This window comes from Mastomys coucha, unplaced genomic scaffold (genome assembly GCF_008632895.1).
Source record: "Mastomys coucha isolate ucsf_1 unplaced genomic scaffold, UCSF_Mcou_1 pScaffold15, whole genome shotgun sequence".
In the NCBI taxonomy this organism is placed as follows: Eukaryota; Metazoa; Chordata; class Mammalia; order Rodentia; family Muridae; genus Mastomys; species Mastomys coucha.
The window spans coordinates 56,894,023-56,900,137 of NW_022196897.1; the positions used below are offsets into that span (position 1 = coordinate 56,894,023).

The window sequence follows — 6,115 nt, forward strand, 5'->3', positions numbered from 1 at the left end:
TGCCTTTTCCAAAAACACGTGATCGGTGGAGCAGCTGAAGCTCCCGGCTTTTTAATTAATAGTCTGGTGAGCATTCAAAGGGACCTAAGGATGCAGGAGCCAGTAGCAGCAAGAGGGAACAGTGACATGTGCAGGGATGAGGAACCAGGCTGCAAGGATTCTCTGTGTGGTTCCTTGTGTTACAAGTGCTTGCTCACTATAGCAACCGAGTTTCCCAAACAGCAGGGAGGTTTATGAGATGTACACACTTTCAATAAGAGGTTTCTTTGGGTATATTTATTCTCTCCTTTTTTAAAAGTATGTATTCGTGGGCAGATGAAATGTTTAAAAATATCACCTAAGCTGATAAACTCAAGGTGGCTAATGAGGTGTGTGTGTGTGTGTGTGTGTTAGTATGCACATGAGTATACAAGCATTGAGTCAATAGACCCTTTGTCTCAAGTGATGAGCGTTTAGCTAGCTTGTGTCCACAGCCTCTGCTCTCTGATGATCTCTATTCTAGCACTCCACTGCCATCTTGCATCTGGAGAGAAGTCTTTAGATCTGAATAAAGATAACCAACTCCCCCTCCCTACCTCGGTACAGGATGACTCACAGGACAAGGGAACTTGGAAGAAGTCAATCTCTCTCCCAGCCTTTTCTGAGACTCTGTCACTCTCCCCTAGACTTCCTTTCTTTTTCCTGCTCGGATGCTGGATCAGATATCAGAATAATAGTTTGGCAGATTCTCTGTGCGATTATTTGGACTCAACATTTGCCATTGTCACAACTCTAATGGGCTGGCTTGCCATTCTTGAGCAGGAAGAAGTAAAACAAATGACTACATGTAGCCTCTGTGCTAAGGCGGTACAGCTGCTGTCTTCCTAAACCCTGGGAGAACTCTGGGGGTTTATATTCAGTAAGTTAGTTCTTTAAGAATTATCCTATCAAACAACAATATGAACTAACCAGTACCCTCAGAGCTCGCAGGGACTAACCACCAACCAAAGAGTACACATGTGGGACTCATGGTTCCATCAGCATATGTATAGCAGAGGATGGCCTAGTTGGTCATCAATGGGAGGAGAGACCCTTGGTCCTGTGAAGGCTCTATGCCCCAATGTAGGGGGAATGCCAGGGCCAGGAAGTGGGAGAGGGTGGTTTGGTGAGCAGGGGGAGGGGGGAAGGGATGGGGGTTTTCAGAGGGGAAATGAGGAAAGGGGATAACATTTGAATGTAAGTAAAGAAAATATCTAATAATGATAATAAAAAAGAATTATCTTATCAGAATCGCACAGTTCTCTTTGAAGGGTTAGGAGCTGACTAGAGCTGTGCGAATGAGCATGCTCATTCTGAGTGCTAAAAATGTATCCTTTCCTCAGAAAAAGCTCTTAAATGGAAAGTAAGGAAATTAAGCATTTACTTTAAAAAAAAATCAATTGCATTTGTTTATTTATTTATTGGGAAGGCATGGAAGGGTGTGTGTGTGTGTGTGTGTGTGTGTGTGTGTGTGTGTGTGTGTATGTGTGTAGACATCAAAGGACAACTTTCGTCACTCTGGTCCTGGGGCTTGAACTCAGGCTGTCAGGCTTGGCAGCAAGCATCTTTGCCCACTGAGTTAGCTCATCAGTCCTCATTTACATATTTTAAAAATCCAGTTGAATTACCGAACTTTTGTATTTCATAAGGGTAGGCCCCCTCCCCTTGCTCTAAACCCCTTTCCCTTCCCTGCAAATAACACGAATGACAAAAATTCTTGATTCTATTTGGCTTCAGTTTTCTTTCCTTTTTCTATTTGGATGTACTTTCAACACACTGGAATTTCCTTCCATTAAACAGTGAGGTCCATTTTATGGTTCCCTGGGATCTGGAAAACGAGCGGCTTCCTTCCTTGAATTTCCCTACTGGCCTCTCTCTTGCAATTATTTTATTCTTGGAAATAAACTGAGTAAGTGACTAAGTGGGGGAAGAGAGGCAAAGCTTGACTGAGTCATGGAAGGAGTGACTTTCAGAAGTTACAGAGGACTTATGATTAATGACCTTGCGGCTGCTGGAGGTGAGAGCCTCAGATGTCAGTTCCGGCAGTAATTACACAGGCTCCCTGGGCACTGTCAGAGCCATGAAGCAGGGCCTGTCTGGCTATGGTTGATCTGATTGCAAGCAGGTCTCCTCTCGGCGTCCACCCACCTTCTCCTGTCTCTTGACCTTCACATTGCAAGATGACAAACAGCAATTGTGACCTGCCTTTGAAATACTGCGTGACTCACACTTCTTCCTACGCTGCAAACACATAGAAATTATCTGCTGATTGGCACGACATCCTCTGTTTTCTGAACCTGTCAGCGTGTCATCTTGTCTAATGCCTTTGCTCCAAAAAAAGCCACCCCTGACTGCTGATGCTTCTGCTGCCCCACCCCCACCCCAGAGTTAGGAGAGAGAGAGAGAGAGAGAGAGAGAGAGAGAGAGAGAGAGAGAGAGGCTGTTTCTCTGAGCATCTGTAGATTTCACTCTTATGTGTTGTTTTCTTGAAGACGCCATTTAAAATCCCAAAGGATTGGAAGGATCATATGTGTACGTTTGTGTGTGTATACACATATATATCTCATATATATTTCACTTTAGAGGAGATCTGTTTCACAGTTATAATTTCACGGATCAGTAGGGTCAGGAGAAATGTAAAATTATGTTGGTCTCTTGGTAACTGTGTATCTTTCTTTATTTCAGGGTCTTTAGTCAATGAATCCCTTCGTCCATTGTAGATGGGTTCAGAAAGGTGATAGAGGCCTTTGTGGGTTACTGTGTGGGTTTACTACACAAGCATTGAGAACAACACTGTGCATGTATTTACTTGGGCCTGATGAAAGATGGCTTTGATCAGTGTTTCATGACCAACTTCATGCTTCCACATTACTCTCTGTAGAAAAAAGAAAAGAAAAAGAGAAAGAAAAAGAAAACCACCCCCTAAGATTCCTAGTAGAAACGTGCCTGATCATTCCAGTCTCCAGAGCTGGTGATGGCTTTCCCCAGAGAGCTTTCCCAGGAGAGGAGACCTTGTGACAATTTCTGCTTCATGTTTCAACCACTAAATCCAGGTGTTCCAGAATCCCCAACCAAGTGAGCTTTTCAGGGTTGCTGCAGTGGGTCACCAGAGACTCGATGAGTTTGAACAATCAACACTTATTCTCTCACGTCCTGCTGGCCAGAGACTCCCTCCAGAGTCTCCTAAGAAGCTGCTTCTGGTGACTTTTGGAGGAGCCTTGCTTCTAGTCTTCTGTCCTTCACAGCCCTCTGCCATGTGTCTCCTTCTCTACTTCTTCCAGGGACATGGGAACCCCACTCCAGAATCACACATCTCCAGAGCAACAGCCACTCATCCATTGTCATAGTTGCATAGATCATGATTCTAAATGAGGTCACGTCTCAAGCCACAGTTCAACCCAGTACTTTAACTAGCTTCCCTGGTCACAAGATTCTCTGTGGAACTAATTTGGAGGCAAAACTACCGAACATCTGGCTCATGGGTGATAAGAAAGGAAGATGAGCAATGGATGATGCTAAACTTGCATCTTGGGACCTTGCAAGTGCTACTGTGTGACAGGCATAGTATTCTGTGTTTCACCAACTTGTATGTGAGCCCCACAGTGACCCTGGGAAGTCATTGATATCCCCAGTCCTTTTCTGGGTTAAGCGACTGGAAGCCTACAGAGGTTTTGCAGCCAGTCTCTGGTCTGCACATAGAAGAGGAAATGATGTAAATACGAGGAGCCTGTCTCTAAAGCCCACATATTTTGCAGGCATGCTGAAATGGTATATCTTTCCAGATTTTATGCCAAGCATAAAATCCCGGAGTACACAGGACTTGGCCTGTGTAACAGGTTTGGCCTGTTAGAAGCTTACAGTTTAGCATGCTGCCCTACTCCTGATTTTAAGTGATGTTAGCAACCTAAAAGTCAGAAATTGCATTAGCAGCAATGATTGTGTCCATCAAGGCATTGAAGACTACACAAGAGGTCATCATAGGTGTGCGCAGGACATGCTAAGGATGAATCAATTTCTGACCCCCAGTGCAGAAATCTGTCCCCTCCTCAAATTCCCCTTCACACCACAGCTTTTTATTTCCTAATTTAGAACACCTAAGTGCTTGAACTGAAGATTTGTAGAACATGTTATATAAGCACAGAGAGATGCTTCAGAAAAGCATTCTTTGTATCCAGAAATTTCTGTTCACAGAGCACTCTTTGCAAAATGGTATGTAAGAGGCCAGGGCTATTTCTGGAATAACCAACATCTTCTGTCTTTCCACCCTCCTTTTCTACTTTTTCCTATTATTTCTTCAGTGAGAAAGCTTGCTCTGGAGTCTGGGGAAAATCAAAGCCTGTTTCTGACATCCTGAGCGGGAATGCATTTTCTCATGAAAACAGTATTTTTAAGCATCTCTTTAGGAAGAAGCCATATAATATCCAGCGCTTTGTACTTTGGGTGTGCTATTTGAATTTTGCGGCTAAATAAAGTCCTAAAGCCTGGGCTGAGGACTCAGTCTCCACTAGAACATTATGCTTACGGAGGAAAATATTTTCTAAGCTTTAAGCTAAGGTTATAAAAACACTTTAGAGCCCAGTCCACTGGGGACTTAGGAATGTCCACACCTCTGCATTAGGATACCTTTAGCTTTGTTCTTGCAAACCCAATTGCAAAAATGAACAAGGCTCGGTTTGCTTTTGAGGAAATCCTGTTTCTTCTGTCCCCAACTCAATCACCGATAAAAGTGAAGCATGCAGAGTTTGGGGTAGAAAAAAGAGAAGGGAACCCAGACATTGAGAATCCAGGGTCTGGATTATCTTGGATTGCCTGAACACTGAGGGCGGTGGGGATCAGGTGGGCAGGTCACCTTGCATTCATTTGTGTGACTGAAAGTTTTCCTCCTTTAGGGCCGGCTTTTCATCTTGATTGGGCATATGCTTTAGAAGGTACAAAGTCCTTTAGATTTCGACTTTCTAAATCTAAAGCCTTCCCATATTATTCTGATATGGGAAGAAGTCCTTGCCCACTGCACAGCTGTGAGAAGGGGCAGAGGCAGGGGTCCTCACCTGCTGCACAGCTGGGAGAGGGGACAGAGGGAGAGGTCCTCCCCACTGCACAGTTGTGAGAGCGGGCAGAGGGAGTAAGGAGCTCTAGGTCACCAACAATTGCCTTACTATTACAGAACTGTCACAGGATATTTTTCCTTAAGGCTGAAAAATACAAGGGAAAAGAAATTAAAACTAAACTCTTATTCTTGAAATGTAATGAGTGGGGGGTAGTGGGTGTTTAATGGCACAGTAAGGATGTGTTTGCCCTGGGGAGCATTGGGTTTCTCTTCGCCAGCTTAAGTTACTTAGTTATTAGCCCTTTAAGCAATGAACCTTCACAATCCAGACTTCACTCACAAAGCAAGAAGTACTCAGAAAATTACCATCATTGAGCATTTATGCACTACCTAATGGCAGAAAGTTTTGATCTACTCCAATAGAAAACAATTATCCTTTATGAGTCTTTCTTTTGGATGATACTTCACATCTCAGTTTTAGTTGGAATCCTTCAGGATACCCTAGGTGCATGTCCTCCTCTGCCTCTGGAATAGCCCCCAAACCCAGAACTTAACACTCCATTTCCTTGGGAACCCAGTAGCTAGAGGCCCCTGGCAGGCATGCCCTGGAAGATTTCTATGCTATGGAACAGTTTCCAAATTCCATTCTAATTTGAGTTGAGCAGCTGGGGCCATTAGTTCCTGTGGAGGTACAGCTTGCTGCCCCTCTGAGTCCTGGCAGGCAGGGAGAACTCAGTTTTGCAACATTTCTTTTGGGGATCAGGTGGCGAAGCCTGAGTATGTCTTCGGGGACTACCAGTCCCCATCCAGGCTGAGCAAGAAGCTCGTCCTGGGAAAAAGGAGAGGCCAGAGATGCTGAGCATTGATGTACAGTATTCTCTGTGCTTTCCCCCTCATTACCCTGTTGGCGCCATTCAGTTAGGCTAAATCTGACTTAGCTCCTAAATGATGGAGAGATGGGCAAAGAGGATCAGCAAGGAAACAGAGCTCAAAATAGTACTGAAGGGACCAAGAAGGGACCAAGAATCCTGGCTTCTTCTCAACTCTGAC

At 44.3% G+C, this 6,115-nt stretch overlaps 1 protein-coding gene and 1 long non-coding RNA gene across 2 annotated transcripts in view; one reads left to right on the forward strand and one right to left on the reverse strand.

Moving 5' to 3' along the window:
- LOC116090284 overlaps window positions 1-2,951 on the reverse strand; it is a 4,303-nt gene extending 1,352 nt beyond the window's left edge. The window contains exon 1 of the long non-coding RNA XR_004118630.1: window positions 2,020-2,951. This is a non-coding gene — a long non-coding RNA (uncharacterized LOC116090284). The remainder of the gene's footprint in view (window positions 1-2,019) is intronic.
- Window positions 1-6,115, forward strand: part of Myo3b (myosin IIIB) — a 403,285-nt gene that overhangs the window by 91,909 nt on the left and 305,261 nt on the right. The window lies entirely within an intron of this gene.